Consider the following 20782-nt stretch of genomic DNA (forward strand, 5'->3'; position numbering starts at 1 on the left):
TTGTTAACGCAAAAACGTATAAAAATTGTACGTTTTTGCATCTGTTTAAATACCACCCAGGCTTCACAAAGTTTGCTTTAAATATTCATACGGCGCAGTGCCATAAAAAGATTTCGAAAATAAAAATAAAAAAACAAGTCTAATAAAGAAACGATATAAAAGCAAAACGGAAAAATGCCCGCTTCGGCTGTGATCGTTCTTTAAGTAATAGTCCTTTCATGCATATCAGAAAATGTCTAAAATAACCCAGGCATGCATTCCACTTCGGAGGTTGGCAAAAAACTTGTGCTTGAATATTGATTGAATTTATAATACCTGGGTATCACAAGAGTATCGAATGCGGGCGCGCGCCAAAGCAACGATGTAAAACGGATGCTTCTCGGGGCATTTTTCTGTTTGAAGTTCGGGCGCATATTTTACGCACAGTTTCATTCGAAATACTAATACTGTTTGGAAGTTTGTGGTGGAAATACGATTCGGTGACAAAAAACATTCGGGTAAATATCGAAATTTAATTTAGTTTCATATGCAAAATATTTGCCGAACGTTTTCATGATTTTTTGCTCGTTTTTATGACTAATGAGATAAATTTATAGGAGAATTAAATTTGACATGATTAATATGGATAATGAGTGTAAGCGCTCTTGAAATTAATTCTACGGGGTGATTGGAATTATAGCTTTGCTGTAAAAAGCAATCATATTTCCGGCATTAATTTTAAGTAATTGAAAAATGAGTTAAACACGAATCCTGCGTGAAACGAGCGTTTGGAGCGCGCTTTTAATTGCACCGCGAGATAAGACGCTTAATTAATAATTAAAGCGCTCCATTGGCGATGAATGTAATTATGAATTATGTCCATTTTATGCGCTTACTAATAATACGAATAATTTTAACATTTTATAGTGATAACATCAATAGTTTTATTTTTTGAGTATCGAAGTAAATTATGTGTGGATATTTTGCGCAGTAGCTGGCACGTCTAAATCACATTTAGAGATTTAAGCATATGCACCCCTTTTTGGTGTGCTTGTTATAGGAAAGTCGTTATTGCACGGCCCGCCCGCCATAAAACGTTCGGCGTGTGCTCATCGAAAACCTTCAACCACGCCACCCTCACCGCTTCCTTTAATGTGACGTTTACGTGCACAAGTTGCTCGACAGTTCCGTCCGCGCGCTCATCGCATTACCGCCTCACTCGCGAGGTGTCGGCCGAAACAAGACGGCGGCAGGAAACAAGTTGGTGATACCCTTATGACACCCTAGCGTGCAAATTATCACTTCGCCACTTGACAAAATACAAAGTGAATGTTTACCTTCCTCTCGACTCCTCCCTTGCCATACTCTCGCCTGCCACTGTCGATCAAAGCGAAAATCGTGCGCCATAACGACCCCAGCCGCCGCCGCCGCACATCCACCGCACGTTGACTTGTGTGCCCGTGTGCCCGGTATCGCGTTTCGCCATATTTAAGCCCCGCAAAGCTTTACAGCCGTTCATCGCGCATTTCAATATCTAATTCGTGGAAAACAAAGCCATGCGGCTGCCGCCCCCGCGTGTATAGTGTATTGAACTTCGTCAGTCGGGCGCGGCGGGTTGGAGATCACCGCGGAATACACAAATTGATAAGCTTAAGAGGATAAAGAGGGTGACGACACGTAGATATGCGCGGAGGGCGACACACGTGCTGCGAATAACGAATACGAGCACAGGGATGAGGGAATTAAGAAAGCTCGGCAGGCACCGGCGGCTTAAGATAATAAGAATTTATCTTAAAGTGAAGAGACACTTGTCAAAACATGCCGAAGTTAAAGCATACAGACAACAAGTCAAAATTTACAATTTCAAAGATTTTGAATTTAAAATTCGCGCGAGCGAAAGATTAGTGGCGTAAAAGTAACTCTGAAAGACTTTACACCATTAATACTTCTATGCGTCTATATCAATAAGTAGAAACGTGTTTTCCGCCATTTCCCGTCGTCCTTTTGTATCATGCACGACGACGCGCGCGCTCTCGATCCTCCAGAGAAGCGTGAGCAAATCTTAAAGCATCACATACATGTATGTATGTATTGCAAAAAACGAAAAGTGGAAACTTCAAAAGTGTAGGATTCTCGGCTGTGCGCGCGTGTTGGCCGAGGCTTGCAGATTGATGTTCTCGAGGGACGTGATTGATTTCGCAGAATACTGGTGCAAAGCACGTTTCGCGACGGCTCTCCACCCTCACACACACACACATGTGAATCACATACATAGAGTCATCGTTAGAGCGTGTGTGAGTTCATTGCGAGGCGGCGGCGACGGCAGGATAATGCGTGTTAGGAGCATCCCCGGCGGGATCCGAAACCAGGTGACTGAAAACCCACGAGATCACAATCCAATATCACGCGACAACCGGATCGCCGCCGATACGCCACCCACGTACGCGTATACGGTATACACCTAGCCACAACCCGCGCCGCCATACACGGAGCAGTGAAAAGTCGTCGTCACCGCCGCCTAATTGCATTCGCCATCCCGCGCGCGCATTGCTTAAACATTACGGTATTAGGTGTATAAGTTTCCGATTGTCACTTTGTGGCCTGTCAAAAAATTATCTCGGCTTAATGCTGCTCGTAAATCATTGTTTCATTTGTCGTGGGGCGGCGGTAGTGCTGGTAGTAGCGGGTTATGGATCTATTGTTTTTCTCCTGTGGCCGCCATACACGCGCAGATGTTTTCCTTAAAACTGTTTTGCGCCATTTCGTTTTTCCTAAGCGACAATCCTTCGAGTGGCGGCGGCGGCGGCGATGGTGGCAATGCCCGTGGTTGCTCCGGCATCGGGGAATATTTATTGAGATGTATATTTCGAGGCGGAAATTGCGTGAATTTGAAATATAATCCATCAAGATGTCGACTCGTTGTTGCGTCGCTTTGTCATTCAGCCTGGCACTGTGTTGTCTGTGGTGCCTTACGGATATAGATATACGCGGTGACAAAAATAAATTTGTTTACCCAAACTCGCGCATGCGCAAAATCGACGTCGATTTATCCTACTCACCGCTGCGCGAGAAAAAATCACACTTCGTTTTATTTGGATACTAATGTTATATTCAAATATTCCAGGTACTAGTAAGTGATGTTCTGAGACGGACAAAATTAAATTACAAAGTGAATTTGATCAATAAATCAAAACAAACTAACCATGTACATTAACCGAATCCAGCACGAGCGGAATTCCATTAATTATAATTATAATGCAGATATGCAGAAATCTACATCTGCGAGAGTATATCCTCGAAATGAACCTGTATGCACAGACGTATAATCCATTAATAAATTAATTAAATTTGCACAAACAACCGGCACGCGTATTGTCCTTCTATCCATCCGTGTGTGCATTATTATGCAACACAATCAACCGATGCTCTAAACCAGGTTATCGACACTTAATTTATATTTAATGCGCGCGCCGTAAAAAGACCATACTCTCGTTGTCATGTCGAGTAATTATTTAAAAGTTAATTGAGTACAAATATCGTAAAACCGCGGCGCGCAGTAAATTTTATTTCCTAGCCGAAATTTATGAGCAACATTATTAGCTCGTTGTTGAAAGAGTAGGAAAGTGCTTTGTTTTCGTGCTCGTGCTGGAAATCATGGATAATATCATAAACGTAGTTTATTTTATAATGCCCAGATATACGGGGTACGCTAAAACCTAAGTGCACGCGAACGCAACTCGACGGGGTTAAACATTTGCTCAATGTTTACGATTTTTATACAACTGACCAAAATGGCCTCTCGCATAAAGCATATTCTATAAATTCACCTGTCTGAAACAAGCGCCGTTACACGTGACTAAATAAATGAGTGCAATGCACTGATAGATCATCAACGCTGAAATTATGTAGAGAAAAAAACAACCAACATCATGTTTGCTTTATTATTTTTTAATGCGCTGGATTTACATATTTAAAACTATCCAGCTACCTGATCTAAACAGTATATTTCCACTGCGTATTTCCAGCTGAAATAATGCAACGCAATGCACACAATAACTGAAACAACAAAAAAAATCAGCGCGACGGATGAGATGTGAACATTGCACGTTGTGAAAGTGCACGCAAGAGACTAGATGCCCGCATGGTGATAACATCATTGCTTACCGAAGAGAAAAACAGCCGGATTAAACTGGATTGTAAATTTTCTATTCATACATCAGCGCGCGAGTGTTTTCGCAGTGTGCGGTTAACACCGCCACAATGAGAATGTGTGTAGGTATGTGTGCACAGCGGTATAATGCATTAGCAGTTTTATGTTATTTATCATTATTTTGCCTCCGCAAATGTAGCTGGCGCGCGCGCGAGTATTTGTACTCATTATGTTTGTTTTATCAACACATCTAGATTGTTATTTAATAGTGAAACGAGTCATATTTTATATGTCTCCTAGGGAATGCTAAATGGCTCTGACTGAAAATATTTAAGTGCTGGTACATATTTTATTCACTAATTACGCATAATCGATAAATATTAACAATGATTTATTTTATGTTTCAGGTGAAGTCATCCATTATGCTTCTAATGTAAGTGTCATTTTTAAGTTACAACATTAAAATTTAAAATTTTATTTATCAATTGCGTAAAAAGTTGTTGACAAACATGTAAGGTGTTTGTGCGCAATTTCCAGTGAAATTTTACAATCTTTCATAATCTACAATTTTCTGGTTGCTATCTCTTTTAGTTTGGAAGATATTCGCGATTGAATAAAATGGGCAAAAATTGGAAAATGTCACTTTTTACTACTTTTAGTCGCGTTTTTTTACTTTTTACTGTTGGAAATATAATTATTTTATATTTTTTCTGATAGAGAATTTTCCAATCTTTCATAATCAGCAATTCGTTGGTTGCTATCGCATTTAGTTTAAAAGATATTAATTATCAAAAATCGTTGAAAAAAGTGTCAAGCACCCCCCTTGGCAATTTTTTCTTAAGAATTAAAATTTTATCTCACAGATTTCCGTTTTAACTATCATATCTGATAGAGAATAGTCCGTAGATTAAGACGCTGCGATCAGATCCTATTTATCTCTTTTAGTTTACGAGATATTCGCGATTGAAGAAAATGGGCAAAAATTGCAAAATGTCACTTTTTGGCACTGTTAGTCGCGTTTTTCGACCTTTTACTCTGGGAAATATAATTAGTTTATATTTTTATCTGATAGAGAATTTTCCAATCTTTCATAATCAGCAATTCGTTGGTTGCTATTGCTTTTAGTTTAAGAGATATTAATTTTTGAAAATCGTCGAAAAAAAGTATCAACAATTGCCCCCCCCTTGGCAATTTTTTCTTAAGAAATAAAATTTCATCTCTCAGATATCCGTTTTAACTATCCTATCTGATAGAGAATAGTTCGTACATTAAGACGCTGCGACCAGATCCTCGTTATCTCTTTTAGTTTACGAGATATTCGCGATTGAAGAAAATGGGCAAAAATTGCAAAATGTCACTTTTTGGCACTTTTAGTCGCGTTTTTCGACCTTTTACTCTGGGAAATATAATTAGTTTATATTTTTATCTGATAGAGAATTTTCCAATCTTTCATAATCAGCAATTCGTTGGTTGCTATTGCTTTTAGTTTAAGAGATATTAATTTTTGAAAATCGTCGAAAAAAAGTATCAAGCACCCCCCCTTGGCAATTTTTTCTTAAGAATGAAAATTTTATCTCTCAGATTTCCGTTTTAACGATCCTATCTGATAGAGAATAGTCCGTAGATTAAGACGCTGCGATCAGATCCTATTTATCTCTTTTAGTTTACGAGATATTCGCGATTGAAGAAAATGGGCAAAAATTGCAAAATGTCACTTTTTGGCACTTTTAGTCGCGTTTTTCGACCTTTTACTCTGGGAAATATAATTAGTTTATATTTTTATCTGATAGAGAATTTTCCAATCTTTCATAATCAGCAATTCGTTGGTTGCTATTGCTTTTAGTTTAAGAGATATTAATTTTGAAAATCGTCGAAAAGAGTATCAACACCCCTTGGCAATTTTTCTTAAGAAATAAAATTTCATCTCTCAGATTTCCGTTTTAACTATCCTATCTGATAGAGAATAGTTCGTACATTAAGACGCTGCGACCAGATCCTCGTTATCTCTTTTAGTTTACGAGATATTCGCGATTGAAGAAAATGGGCAAAAATTGCAAAATGTCACTTTTTGGCACTTTTAGTCGCGTTTTTCGACCTTTTACTCTGGGAAATATAATTAGTTTATATTTTTATCTGATAGAGAATTTTCCAATCTTTCATAATCAGCAATTCGTTGGTTGCTATTGCTTTTAGTTTAAGAGATATTAATTTTGAAAATCGTCGAAAAAGTATCAACACCCCCTTGGCAATTTTTCTTAAGAAATAAAATTTCATCTCTCAGATTTCCGTTTTAACTATCCTATCTGATAGAGAATAGTTCGTACATTAAGACGCTGCGACCAGATCCTCGTTATCTCTTTTAGTTTACGAGATATTCGCGATTGAAGAAAATGGGCAAAAATTGCAAAATGTCACTTTTTGGCACTTTTAGTCGCGTTTTTCGACCTTTTACTCTGGGAAATATAATTAGTTTATATTTTTATCTGATAGAGAATTTTCTTATCTTTCATAATCATCAATTCGTTGGTTGCTATTGCTTTTAGTTTAAGAGATATTAAATTTTGAAAATCGTCGAAAAAAAGTATCAAGCACCCCCCCTTGGCAATTTTTTCTTAAGAATGAAAATTTTATCTCTCAGATTTCCGTTTTAACGATCCTATCTGATAGAGAATAGTCCGTAGATTAAGACGCTGCGATCAGATCCTATTTATCTCTTTTAGTTTACGAGATATTCGCGATTGAAGAAAATGGGCAAAAATTGCAAAATGTCACTTTTTGGCACTTTTAGTCGCGTTTTTCGACCTTTTACTCTGGGAAATATAATTAGTTTATATTTTTATCTGATAGAGAATTTTCCAATCTTTCATAATCAGCAATTCGTTGGTTGCTATTGCTTTTAGTTTAAGAGATATTAATTTTTGAAAATCGTCGAAAAAAAGTATCAACACCCCCCCCTTGGCAATTTTTTCTTAAGAAATAAAATTTCATCTCTCAGATTTCCGTTTTAACTATCCTATCTGATAGAGAATAGTTCGTACATTAAGACGCTGCGACCAGATCCTCGTTATCTCTTTTAGTTTACGAGATATTCGCGATTGAAGAAAATGGGCAAAAATTGCAAAATGTTACTTTTTGGCACTTTTAGTCGCGTTTTTCGACCTTTTACTCTGGGAAATATAATTAGTTTATATTTTTATCTGATAGAGAATTTTCTTATCTTTCATAATCATCAATTCGTTGGTTGCTATTGCTTTTAGTTTAAGAGATATTAAATTTTGAAAATCGTCGAAAAAAAGTATCAACACCCCCCCCTTGGCAATTTTTTCTTAAGAAATAAAATTTCATCTCTCAGATTTCCGTTTTAACTATCCTATCTGATAGAGAATAGTCCGTAGATTAAGACGCTGCGATCAGATCCTATTTATCTCTTTTAGTTTACGAGATATTCGCGATTGAAGAAAATGGGCAAAAATTGCAAAATGTCACTTTTTGGCACTTTTAGTCGCGTTTTTCGACCTTTCACTCTGGGAAATATAATTAGTTTATATTTTTATCTGATAGAGAATTTTCCAATCTTTCATAATCAGCAATTCGTTGGTTGCTATTGCTTTTAGTTTAAGAGATATTAATTTTTGAAAATCGTCGAAAAAAAGTATCAAGCACCCCCCCTTGGCAATTTTTTCTTAAGAATGAAAATTTTATCTCTCAGATTTCCGTTTTAACGATCCTATCTGATAGAGAATAGTCCGTAGATTAAGACGCTGCGATCAGATCCTATTTATCTCTTTTAGTTTACGAGATATTCGCGATTGAAGAAAATGGGCAAAAATTGCAAAATGTCACTTTTTGGCACTTTTAGTCGCGTTTTTCGACCTTTTACTCTGGGAAATATAATTAGTTTATATTTTTATCTGATAGAGAATTTTCCAATCTTTCATAATCAGCAATTCGTTGGTTGCTATTGCTTTTAGTTTAAGAGATATTAATTTTTGAAAATCGTCGAAAAAGAGTATCAACACCCCCCCCTTGGCAATTTTTTCTTAAGAAATAAAATTTCATCTCTCAGATTTCCGTTTTAACTATCCTATCTGATAGAGAATAGTTCGTACATTAAGACGCTGCGACCAGATCCTCGTTATCTCTTTTAGTTTACGAGATATTCGCGATTGAAGAAAATGGGCAAAAATTGCAAAATGTCACTTTTTGGCACTTTTAGTCGCGTTTTTCGACCTTTTACTCTGGGAAATATAATTAGTTTATATTTTTATCTGATAGAGAATTTTCTTATCTTTCATAATCATCAATTCGTTGGTTGCTATTGCTTTTAGTTTAAGAGATATTAAATTTTGAAAATCGTCGAAAAAAAGTATCAACACCCCCCCCCCTTGGCAATTTTTTCTTAAGAAATAAAATCTCATCTCTCAGATTTCCGTTTTAACTATCCTATCTGATAGAGAATAGTCCGTAGATTAAGACGCTGCGATCAGATCCTATTTATCTCTTTTAGTTTACGAGATATTCGCGATTGAAGAAAATGGGCAAAAATTGCAAAATGTCACTTTTTGGCACTTTTAGTCGCGTTTTTCAACCTTTTACTCTGGGAAATATAATTAGTTTATATTTTTATCTGATAGAGAATTTTCCAATCTTTCATAATCAGCAATTCGTTGGTTGCTATTGCTTTTAGTTTAAGAGATATTAATTTTTGAAAATCGTCGAAAAAAAGTATCAACACCCCCTTGGCAATTTTTCTTAAGAAATAAAATTTCATCTCTCAGATTTCCGTTTTAACTATCCTATCTGATAGAGAATAGTTCGTACATTAAGACGCTGCGACCAGATCCTCGTTATCTCTTTTAGTTTACGAGATATTCGCGATTGAAGAAAATGGGCAAAAATTGCAAAATGTTACTTTTGGCACTTTTAGTCGCGTTTTCGACCTTTTACTCTGGGAAATATAATTAGTTTATATTTTTATCTGATAGAGAATTTTCTTATCTTTCATAATCATCAATTCGTTGGTTGCTATTGCTTTTAGTTTAAGAGATATTAAATTTTGAAAATCGTCGAAAAAAAGTATCAACACCCCCCCCTTGGCAATTTTTTCTTAAGAAATAAAATTTCATCTCTCAGATTTCCGTTTTAACTATCCTATCTGATAGAGAATAGTCCGTAGATTAAGACGCTGCGATCAGATCCTATTTATCTCTTTTAGTTTACGAGATATTCGCGATTGAAGAAAATGGGCAAAAATTGCAAAATGTCACTTTTTGGCACTTTTAGTCGCGTTTTTCGACCTTTTACTCTGGGAAATATAATTAGTTTATATTTTTATCTGATAGAGAATTTTCCAATCTTTCATAATCAGCAATTCGTTGGTTGCTATTGCTTTTAGTTTAAGAGATATTAATTTTTGAAAATCGTCGAAAAAAAGTATCAACACCCCCCCCTTGGCAATTTTTTCTTAAGAATTAAAATTTCATCTCTCAGATTTCCGTTTTAACTATCCTATCTGATAGAAAATAGTTCGTACATTAAGACGCTGCAATCAGATCCTCGTTATCACTTTTAGTTTACGAGATATTCGAGAATTAATATTTCATCTCAGATTTGCGTTTAAAATTGTGAAGCTAGTATCTGTCATATTCATTGATGACACTAGGATGTATTAAAAATCATAAAATCGAGTTATACGGCATATTTTTATATTTATCGACAAACGTGAGCACAAGAATAGTTTTGTATACAATGCTGTTATCTGCGATTCGGTGTAAACAACGTTTTTAACGCATGTGTCCCGCGCGCTGTCTCCTAGCGCCGCATCAACTTGCTGCATGCAGTGAAGTCTAGTTTAGTTTAGATCACAGGTAATGTGCTTATTGCAAATTCGCGCACAAGGTCGCGTGCCTTCGACGCGCCGTCTTTGCGCACCTTTTGCTTTCTTATCATATACTGTTCCGTCGTTGTATACGCAATTTCGGCATGCACTATCAGTGGATTGCAGTCAGTTTCGTGCCGGTCGCTGGTTAATCCAATCGTGTTTGGAGAGACTTATATCGTTTATTCGGACTTCAATATTCTAGATTTGTGTTATACCTACATGAAGATCAATCGACTATTTATTTGTACTTTGCGACTATAGTAATTTCTTTAATGTTCGGAAATGCCGGTTTTTGGTCGCGTTTGTTATGTACATATATTACAAGTCACGTGATAGTGAATTTGATAACATTCTTCATTTGGCGTTGTGTTTAGTGTCGGTTGATTCTCATCATTCAGAAAGATCCATCAGGCTCGTGTAAGTAATTTTTAATTAAACAGCACAGATTGTTTATTTTGTGTTGATTGTTAATTATAACACAATTCAATTGTATGAAATATTTTTGTATTATTTTAAAAATAATGCTGTAACTTGTTGTGTATTTTATTCACTAATTACGCATAATCTATAAATATTAACAATGATTTATTTTATGTTTCAGGCGAAGTCATCCATTATGCTTCCAATGTAAGTTTTTTTTTAAAGTTCTAACATCAAAATGTAATATTTTATTTATTTATTGCGTAAAAAGTTGTTGACAAACATGTGCGCTGTCTGCGCGCAATTTCCGGCGCAGATATTTGCGTGAAACGCGTCGAAACAAATTTTGATAATACATTAGGCAAGTTGTTCGACGTTTCGAGGCATATTCGTCGTATTGAATTGTTGTTTCGCTTCCGCCCGCGCGCACAATACATCATCGTAAAAGTTTCCACTAAGAGCCGTGCTGACAGATGTAACTGGGGGTGCTCGACGTTAAATAATGCTCCCGGCTGCCGGCGCGCGCTTACCTCATCCGCGAGGCGGCGGCTAACGGCGGCACTATAATCCCATATGCGGTTCTTGAGTAATGAGAGGTCTGCGCCGAGGCCGCGGCGGCACATCGAATGGCACATCTTCGGATTACAGCCGATCTTCGCAGACGTTCAACTTAACTATACATGAGCTATCTAAAGGCTATACAACCATTTACTCCTCACTTCCAGCGCGCCAGCGGCAGGCGCACGACGTTAGACCAGAACTAATAGGGATGCTGGGATTAAGTTATTAGAAATGTCTATCGGATATCAAGCGTGCTACTAATTGTTTAATTAAGTACCTACCTGTGCATCATCTGCTCCTATTTAAATATCGTATAATGAGCATGATGACAATGGATAATAATTGGGGATATAGTTGCTTTAGTTGTTAAGAACTTGTATTTTAGCTAAAAAGTTTGGTTTGGTCGGTGACGTCAATGGGCATCTTTCCTTTTACCCAGTTATACTCGGTCTTGCCCGACAGCTAAAAATTTTGTTTTTCTATTCCATGCCTATTAAAAGCAATTAAAAATTTCCAAACAACCACAATTTAAATTAAGTAATAAAATTTTGATTGGCAAGCAGATTTTGAACCGCGAAAGGGTGGTGGTAGACTGGTGGAATGCCAACGAGAGGAAGTATCAACTTATGCTCACCCAAGTTTTATCTCGTTTTTACTGCCCGCTGTGTGTGTGCGCATACCTATCTACTGCGCACAGCGCAAAGCGAGAGTGTCTTAAAGAATGAATATCGGGGTGTAATTTAAAATAATGGTCCATTTGCTATCTTCCGCGCACATATATCCAGAGAGAGCAAAGAAAAGCTATTAAAGATCAGACTGCGCTTTGATGATGATACTACATCAGTAAAAACGGAAAGAAATTAATACGGAAAAAAAAACGCAGAAGGAGGAAAAAAGTTTCTTGTGCGGGGGGGGCGGCGGAGGTTGGCATGTTTTACTCCCTGTTTTATTCGCGAGTATGATTATGATCAAATGGTACGGAAAGCTAATTTCAAACAAAGGCTCTCATAACAGCAGCAAACGCCGTTTAAACAAAGACGCAGCATTTTTGAGTGTTCTACTCATTATTAAAATGATACTTTATGAGGGTATGGTAAACAAGTACTTTTTAAATGTTTACATTTTATTTTGACTGCAGAAAATTAAAAAAATATATAAATATTATTAAATTTTGAAGCTATAAAGTTTATAAATAAAAGTTGATGATATTTTAAGTAATCTATCAAAGTTTAACTTTAATTTGCTCTTGGTATAATACGAACGCAGGTACTTTCAAATGGCACAAATTCGTAATACTGTGTCTAACTTTGAGTTAAACTCTGACAAGAATTTAATAAGACCGACGACGGTCGGAAGGTAAGACTTAATTTCAGGTAGAATATGTGACGTTTTCCTGTTGATGACCTACATTTATTCAAAATTAAGTTTTCTACGATTTTATGCGCGTAGTATTTAAAAATCTAATTTATATCGTGCGTTTTTTGTGTTGCGTCATATATTTAATGCAAAAACGTTGGCGCAAAAAGCCAATCTGTCGAAATTCCAAGCTGCATAACCGAGTTACCGCCCGTGCACAATAAAGTTTATTCATGCCGTAAAGCACAACACCATTCGTCATTTAAATGGACAATATTTTTTGTTATTCGCCCGTTTCTTTATTTTATTCGGGCGCGCATGCAAACGCAACAATATATTCCGTGAGCGTGTAACACCTCACGTTCGGCGCGGGGGGCGGTCGAGGAGGGGGCCACGGGCGCTTGGAAAAATGTTCGACCGGTTTATGCGCCGCCGCCGCCGCCGCCATTGAATTTTTAATGACAATCGCTCCGGCAACATGAACATTTATGTCAGGTGTACTACTCCTATGGGATGCATGCATAGTTTATTCCAGGGATCAAGTTTGCGCACAGCTCGCCGGGATATTGTGTGCCAATACGCGCTAGCGCACTTCGGAAAGCTTGCTTTTCTATTATTGTCAAAGATTCCCGGGCGAAATTTTGCGCCAATGTCACTTTATTGCCACGGTACTTTTGTAATGGTGCATGGATAATAGAGCAGACTGGACATGCGGTGAGCGAAAAAAAATGCCTGGAAAGTCGTGTTGCTTGTCGTAAAATCGCAAATTTGTGCGCCGAGTGCAGAATAAATCATTCATTTTAATTCGTTGCTGCGAGTACGACATCTTAAACGACGTGCAGTATGTCTATACTTGGTCTGATAAATTTGAAAAAAGTTTTTTATTTCTTCTTTTCGAAATTTCTACTTGAACAAACCGCATCGCTATTCCGGGCTTTATGTTCCGCTCTTGCAGCAGCAATTTCTCACTGCATTCTTGTGCAGTTTATGTAAGGGCCACCGCCTGATGTTTCGCTCTTTCATATTTCTCACCAGCGTGCTGCCACCGGTAAATGAAGAGCAAGCGCGTTTGGAATTATAAGCGAACTTATTGGAAAACGTCCGATTCCGACCTCCGGCGCGTACTATTCCGCAAATATACTAAAATAACACGCATTTCCGACATTTCTGTTTGTTTGCATCACTGGCTTATTTTTATTTTCTTATTCTAAAAATCGAAATGTTTCCTTCAATTGCAAATCCCATTGATGGTATTTTTGCTAATAGATTCAAGCAATCATTATATCGCCAGCATTCGGGTGCAACAAATAACCTACACTTACTAGACGCGATCCATTAGCCCCTGCCAGCTCGGATGGCAGTCGTTTATTTTTCCATTTTTGCTCGCCTTTTTCTACCCGCTGGCGCGCTGTTGTTGCTTCAGCTTCCATTTGAACGCCTCCTGCCTTGTAGCTGGGATCAAATATAAAGATTCCGACCGTTTGCAGCCTCATTTCAGGGCACAAGTGCGCGCTGCACTTCCAAAGTGTTCTTCACAACTTCTGCACAGCATCATGAAATTAATAATAAAAAAATGGTGTCGTAATGTAAACCAGGATTTTATTACTTTATTTTTTCATTATTCGCGCTGTGTGTTCAATGGTGATGGAGGTTGTATTTTTTAATATAGGGCTTTAAATTTCGGAGGAGAACTGTCAGTGGTTTTCGGATAAGTTTCGAGCGGCGGGTACAAAAGGGTTCATTCAAGGTTTGTTCGGGCGTTGTTTGTCTTCGCGTTCGAAAGTGAAAATGATTTATTATTAACGCGGGTCGTTAATAACTAATATATCCACCGGCGGCGGCGGTTCGTGGGTAGCGAACATAATTCCAGCATCTGGAAGGGTCCAATCGGTCGGTAACAAACGAGAAATGCATTTACCGGATGCGATTTTTCTGGGCGGTTTGAAATCAGCGCGTCGCGTATTTCACAATTGCAATATAGCTATATATATAATCGGTGTTTGGAAGACCCGCAGGATGGTGTGCACGCCGGGGGTTGAGCCACACGGTCGAAAGCTCGCTGGCGTACAAAAGGACGTGTCTGCGTCTATTGTCACGTTGCTCCTCTCGCCCGTGGAGAACGTTCACCGAGCGTTCAAAGACCTGCTTTTCTTTTCAATTCTTCGTGCATTCGGCGTCCCTTTATTTCCAAAGCGTTTTCATTTTGCCGCTGTCGTTTTGCTTTTAGCGCTCTGCGGAACTGTGTAACGAATCAACATCAAAGTAATAATAGTTTTGTGGATATACGAATGTTTTTGCTTATTTCTGTGTCCTGTGTTGTCTGCTGTCTTGTTGTTTGTTGTTTGCGTTTTTTTGGCCCGGCGGTTGTTGTGTTCGTGTCAGCGTTACTTTTGTCGTCGGGGCAGCATTTTAAATGAAAACGTGAGAGATTGCGCCTGCACCGGGTGATACCTTTTTGGTAAATGCCTTAATTAATTAACGCACTCGCGAACACACACACACACAAGTCATGCATTTAATTTTGCGCAAAGGGCGCCATCGTTTTCGCAGTTAACACCTCGCCGAAGCCTTACAATTTACGAGATTAATGATTGTTTGCCTGAACAACGCAGACACCTAATGCTTAAGTAATTGCCACGTAAATTACCTGCCTTACAAGACTAAAATAAATAATGGACATTGTTATTTATATAAACTAACAATTTTCCCAAAACAAACGTAACTTTACATTTTAATTAATCCGGTTAACTGGTACTCGTATAACTTAACTAAACTACGCCCCTGTAGTGTGGTCGCAATCATGAATGCCTTATAACTCCGATGAAGGGTTTCATGAGGGGTGTGAGGGCCGTCAACCAGCGCATACCATAAGTGTACACATTCTCAGTCAACGGGGGATCAATTAAAGTTTGATTAATCGATACGCTTGTATGTACACACATTCGCGCCGCACCTGAGGGGTTTAAGTGGATTGTCGTGTCTCTCGTTGCGGCAACCCTCTTCCGCGCACACCTTCACCGGGCGGAATGCGAGGGCGTCGATGGACACGGGTCAAGAATCTGCGCATACTCTTTTAGTTGTGATAACAATGTCGCGCAACACGAAACCGGCGCCGAAGTGTTTTCTGCGCCCGGCTTTCAGGAAACAAAGCCAAATATTCGCGTGCGCTTGAGGGTTGAATTTCACAGACCAAACATTTTCACTTCAGGTCATAATACAGCGCATTAAAAAACCGTGTTTGTAAACACTCATCGTGAATGTTTGCTTTTCGGATTTGTTGATAAATAAAACGCAGCGGCCCTTTTTTTCTTTCGAAATGCAAATTTGTTAATTCTAATTTGCGCAGCAATCAAAATTCACGATGCAATATTTATGACCGTATATATTATTTTCATTTATAGTTAAGTAAAAATTTTAAAGTGAAAAAGTTTCCGGGCTGCCGTAAAGAGGAAAGTTATTTCCTTTGATATACACAAAAAAGCAAGCAGGACGACACCGTGCGACAAGATTAAACATGCAAAGAGACGAAACATTTTTTTCTCTCGGCGTGCTTTCCGCTCAGCGGGCGATTTTCTCCTCAGAAAACCTTCGCACGCCTGACGCGACTAGGTTTGCGCACAAGAACGTCGTTTCCAAAACTGGACGACGCGGTTCTTCTCATTAATGGGATTACTTGAGATTCCGGTCCGGAGCCCGACCAAACCTACGCCTCCACCTCCTCAGGCTCCCACACAAACGCTGAGTTTCTGTTGTGCCGCATATCTTCGCGACGCGCCGCTCCTGCAAAACCATGCTCGGCACCGCTGGCCGCTCAAACAGGCTCTTAATTAGTTCTGCAGTACTTCTCCGCAGGACTCAACTAGTCCTCAACGCAAAGTTCGCCGAGTTTCGAGTTACGGGACGATCCCTTTAAAATAAAGACATGACGGATTGAGCGCGCTCCGCCCCGCTTTATGTGCGCGCCCTTTGCCGGGCGCACACCTCTGCCACATCTCCGCCATGCGAGCATATTTGCGGGGATTATCCAAAAAGGTCCCGCGGTCCGAGACGTAAGCTGAGGCGGTAAGAAATCCTGCCGTCTCGAAATGCCGAAACATACGAAATGTTTTCGCTAGGGGATGAAGTGTGTGCTGTTCCTCAGCCGCACCGTTAAACCACAGAACATTAATATTTGAATACGCGCGAGCTAAATAAGGACGCTACACTCTCGCACAGTTGACTTCATGAATAACTGAAGATATTTGTAAAGTCCACAAGTCCGCACCCGTTAGAAACGTCTCATTGGTTGGAAAATGCAACAAAATTGCTTGCAGCATTGCAGTGCAGTAACTTTTATTGCATGTTGTAAGCAAAACAAAAAATGCAGTTAACTTACTAGTAGGTATTATTATCTCTAAAAAATGTGAGCAACTTCAGGGGTGAATATCAAGTCGACAAGATGCTCACATTCCAACAGAGAGAAAAAAAATTCTCTTCGGCGAGCACGCAGGGAATTGCATGTAGTTTGCTTTGCAACTATGTGAGGGGAAGTAAGGCCACTTGATAGCCTCAGCAATATTGTACGTTTGTGTTCGGGGAAGTGCGAGATTGCATTTCTAGACAAACTGGCAGCGGGCGAAGTTCTTAAAATGGGCATCACACACTTCCCAGATTATCCAAACTACGAAACCGATGTAACCGATGTCAGTCTTTGGCCGCATTTCGATGTCCACTTCCCTTCCCAAGTCCGGCTTTCATCAGAATGACACATATTGAATTAGGACTAAACGCACCATCACTTAACTCGACTAATTTTAATCAAATAGAAACTATTGTTTTCCTATCTACTTAATGAAGCTTAATTTTTATTTTCTGGTTTAATTAATGAATAGGAATGAATAGTTAGTAATTGAAATTTGACAGTAATTGAATTATTCATATAATATGGCTTAAATAATGCCTGAATGCCAATATATAATAGATTATAACATTGTCGGGCGTTTTCCATGCGAATTCACAGCGACTAATAATGGAGGCACGTACAATGTACATGTTGCTGAACGTGCGATTCAATTCGGCGGCGTTTTTAATTCATTAGTTTTGCCCAATATGGGGATGCGGTGTGGGTTGTGGAGGCCGGCAGGTATTGTAATGACGAGCGCTGGAAACTTTTAGATCATTAATTTTGAATGTGAGACTGCGCTGCCGCCGCTATTGTTTAATGAAAATGCGAAATCAGCGCAGCGCGGTTGAAGATAGGCGCGCGCGCGTTTTCAATTCGGTCGGATGCAGTTTTTAGCCCCGTCGGACGCCTAAAAAGTATGATTAAAGTAATAAGCCACATCGAGGAATGTATTTTGCGTGCAGACGCACCGGGCAAATGTAATTAATTCGTCGTTTATATTCATTGGTAATTACGCAATGCGAGCGTAGTGAGCTGATTTAAATTAATTACTTCGCTATACTATTAATTGATATTTGGAAACATTAATCGTTTTGTTCTTCGTTTTATGCGGCAAGCGCTAACCGAATTAATTAATTTAAAATGCTCAGTTGATGCCGCATAAATTAACTTGTATGAATAGTAGTCGGGAACATTTTGTGCATTTATATTGTATATTATTCAAAACGAAGAGAAAATCAAATTTAAGCACAAATGAAATGAAATTCTTTTCGGGCGCAAATTTATAATGAGATGATTGGCAGTATTCATAAAGTTCTTTTTTAGTTATTAACACGCGTCAGTTATTTCACAAGTATTGGAAATTAAAATAAATGAAATTACAGCGTGTAATTGTTGTGTGGATGAGTGAATAAAATTGAAATTAAATTATGAGTTTTCAATTTCCGAATAAATTCATTGAATAAAATGTAAAAGTTCAGCGCCAAGCTTTAAATACGATTTTCGTATAAATAACGCTCGCGTTCATATATTATTTTATGATTAAATAACATTTACTTTCGCTTTTATTGGAAGAAGTCAGCGCGAAACTTTTTAATCAAAACTTATCTCATGTTTTAATACTTTGATGCTTTTAGTCTCGCAACGTTTTTGTTTTTGCCTTTCAATCATCGCCATCGTTCTGGAAGCGTATCATTTTTGCGCGTGTTTTTTTCTCCTCGGTATATATTTTTTACTCTTCCTTCCGTAATTCGATTACGAGAGAAACAGTTTTCGTGTATTTCTTCGCCGGATTGCGTTTCCGTTGTTGCTCAGGCGTCACACTTTAACATTTTCGTCAAAACCTTCGACAAACTTTCTACTTTTTGACACGTTTAGCGATTTCTTTGATTTGCACTTTTCTGCCGACGCGCGTAAAAACGTCGCGCCACACGCATAGCCCTTGTGCGGGTGGGCTAACGTTAACATAAATCGAAAACTTTTGCCTGGCCATTAAAAATACAGTAGAGAGCGCTGGGGAAAGTTTATTCGGTACGAGTTATCTAAAAGTTTTCTATATTTTAGCGAGATCTAGTTGTGTGTTGTACCTGATTTCGATGCAACTCTCTCATTTTCCAAACAAGCTACATTTATAATTTACCGCCGTTTAGTTTTTACTTTTTATTTTTTGCTACGATATATTGGCGCAATTACGTGCACCCGTTGTGTGTTTAATTAAAAAATCAAAAAATCTCGAATGGAAGCATTTTTTTCGTCGAATTTAAATTGAACATGGTTTTCGAAACTATTTTTTCGACACTTTGGGGAAAACTCGTCGGGGAAAAAATTGAAACGATAAAATTCGTAATTCATGCATGATCTGCTTTCAGTGATATTCCACTCTTCTTTAACTTATGCAAGCTCTCCGGAGGAATCCGCTCCCTCGTCGCGGGACGCATCGGATAAAAGCACATCGGCGCGACATGAAAATATGAGACTATCAGGAAAGGCGCGAAAGGGCCAAACCCGCCGAAATGGACACCATCAATCTATGCGCACAGTGTTCTCGTCGGCGTGCTCTTCGTCTTTTTTGCCCAAATTTCCACCCCGACGTGTATTTTTCCGGCTAGCCCTATACAAATATCACTCTCGGACGTAGCGCATCGCTAAAAATACCGTGCGCCATCGGGAAGAGGGGCTTTAATGCTCGTGACACATAGAGACGTCTGAAATGGCGGTCAGACACTTGTTATCTGCGCGTCATCGGATGTTGGTTTTTATTGATGTGTCAATCACCTATAGTAAAACCGGTAAAGAGTGCGTAGATACGACGAGCGCAGAGGACCGGGGAAAAAAATCTCGAGCGGTCAGCGGCGCGTCCAGCACACAAAGAAGTGCGGGTGTTCATTTTATCCACTCGAAGGGTAAAGTGTGTGTCAAAATTGGTTTTTAACTGTCTCGACAAAAAAGAGACGACCCACACTGCACAAACAGTTCATCGTCCGATCGCTCATGTTCAGTTAATCTTTTTTTTTCCTCTCTGTGTGTCGACGGAAAATTGCTGCAGCAAAAATTGTTATTCAATTGGATTCGATCTAAGTGATTTCGTGTACGGACGATCGCCGCCGGTGGACGCCAATTTCCATCAATTATCCTCACATTTATTCAGCCCCCGCCCTATTTCCTGGTTTGCGCTCGCTCCGCTTCTACCTATATCGACGGCGATTGCGATTTTTCCCCGCCTCGCGCGCACGTAATCTGTGTTAACAGCATTGTAAAAGAAATTAGAATCACCGGTGCGTATAGAATTTAATTAGGGTTAAATTAGGGTTGCTAAAAAGTTCCGCTGGCATTAACTATAAGCTTATCCCGGACTTGAGTTTTCGCAAAAAAACGCACAGGCGCGCTGTAATCTTTTAAACAATTTTTTTGTGTGAAACACATCTCTGCAGGTACTTTCGGCGTTGTGGCATTGGATCGATGCGATAAAAACTTATTAAATTAAAGCAAGAAGAAGTATTTGCAATTAGCGACTTTGTCTCGACTCTTTTCGTTTGTGCGCGCGCGCTTTTTTCTCTGATGAAAAATGTCGAAAAGCTAAATGTTTTCAACTCGGGGTTGCGCTTACAGCGGTAGCGGCAATGCGGTTTGTTCTCTCATCAATTTTCTTCGCTCCCAACAAGCTCGCAGCGCATTCGTGGGTTTGTCGGGGCGCTACAGCACATTCGTCCTGAAATCGACGTTTCGTGTGCGCCCTCCGCGCTCCTATTTCTTTCGTTACCAGTTAGTTTTTACAGCACTGTCAGCATTTGCAGTTTGCTACCAAAGTAGCACTGTCAGTTCTACACTGGCCGGTAGCAGAGGTTAAGCGTTTTATGGAAGATTATATGTCGCTTGTGGTAAAATAAAGAAATTTTCATCGAATAATTCAAAATGTGGGCTGTGCGCACCTCGCCACTCTGTGGTCAAACAGTGTAATCTCAAACGCCACATTAAGTGAGTAATAGTTTTGGGCCATTTTAATCTTTGGCTAATGCGCGTACGTAGCTTGATTCCATTATAGCTTTTCTCTTAG

General features: G+C 39.0%; 1 protein-coding gene and 1 long non-coding RNA gene across 6 annotated transcripts in view; one reads left to right on the plus strand and one right to left on the minus strand.

Moving 5' to 3' along the window:
• Nucleotides 1-20782, minus strand: part of side-VII (sidestep VII) — a 111979-nt gene that overhangs the window by 88488 nt on the left and 2709 nt on the right. The window lies entirely within an intron of this gene.
• Nucleotides 1-20782, plus strand: part of LOC135798957 (uncharacterized) — a 112870-nt gene that overhangs the window by 46791 nt on the left and 45297 nt on the right. The window contains exons 4-5 of the long non-coding RNA XR_010549820.1: nucleotides 4537-4562; nucleotides 10612-10637. This is a non-coding gene — a long non-coding RNA (uncharacterized lncRNA). The remainder of the gene's footprint in view (nucleotides 1-4536; nucleotides 4563-10611; nucleotides 10638-20782) is intronic.

Source organism: Atheta coriaria, unplaced genomic scaffold (assembly GCF_025399875.1).
Source record: "Atheta coriaria isolate IRGN ID8LTWV9N9 unplaced genomic scaffold, Caltech_Dcor_3.1 hic_scaffold_9_pilon, whole genome shotgun sequence".
Lineage (NCBI taxonomy): Eukaryota > Metazoa > Arthropoda > Insecta > Coleoptera > Staphylinidae > Dalotia > Dalotia coriaria.